Below are 1094 nucleotides of genomic sequence, written 5' to 3' on the forward strand. Positions count from 1 at the left end.
TCCTTAAAGAATTTAAAACTACTTTGGGACGACTTGTTTGTAGCTACTATAAGGCTGAGTAACTGCTGTCACGAACATGTAGTAAATCTGGTATACATTTAAGATTTCTTTAAGTATATTTTTTACGAAGTAGATAGCATGAAGGCTCACTTCATGCATGCCTCCTGATGTTGAGCGCCTATAAGCTGTGGCAACTGGTCCCCGAAATTTTGAGGGTCCGGTGCAATTGACCCTTTAGATCCCCATTTATAAATAATATTTACTCTTTTTACTCTTTTACTCTTTTACTTGTTTCAGTCATTTGACTGCGGCCATGCTGGAGCACCGCCTTTAGTCGAGCGAATTGACCCCGGGACTTATTCTTTGTAAGCCCAGTACTTATTCTATCGGTCTCTTTTGCCGAATTGCTAGGTGACGGGGACGTAAACACACCAGCATCGGTTGTCAAGTAATGCTAGAGGGACAAACACAGACACACAAACATATACACACACATACATATATATATATATATATATATATATATATATATATATATATATATATATATAGATATATATATATATATATATATATATACGACAGGTTTCTTTCAGTTTCCGTCTACCAAATCCACTCAGAAGGGTTTGGTCGGCCCGAGGCTATAGCAGGAGACACTTGCCCAAGATGCCACGCAGTGGGACTGAACCTGGAACCATGTGGTTGGTTAGCAAGCTACTTACCACACAGCCACTCCTGCGCCTATATATTTAGATATATATAATTAGTGTATAATATATTTACTTCAAAATTTAAATTATTAAATTGCAGAACCATTCTTACGTTGAAATGTTCCCATGAACATGGAAAAACATATAAATATTTCAATAGTAAATGACACCTTCATTATAATTGTTTTCCTACAATCTAAAGAGCAAACTATTTCCATTCATTTAACATACACAAATATCTAGATGATCAAATATCATGACGTAAAATTTTGAAGCTTATTTTTTATTCTTTCATTATCTATTCATGTCATCTTACGTTTAAATTCGAAACTGGCTTTTCTTAAAATTTTATATACGTTCTGTTTGGCTGACATACTTGCATAC

This window comes from Octopus sinensis, linkage group LG3 (assembly GCF_006345805.1).
Source record: "Octopus sinensis linkage group LG3, ASM634580v1, whole genome shotgun sequence".
Lineage (NCBI taxonomy): Eukaryota > Metazoa > Mollusca > Cephalopoda > Octopoda > Octopodidae > Octopus > Octopus sinensis.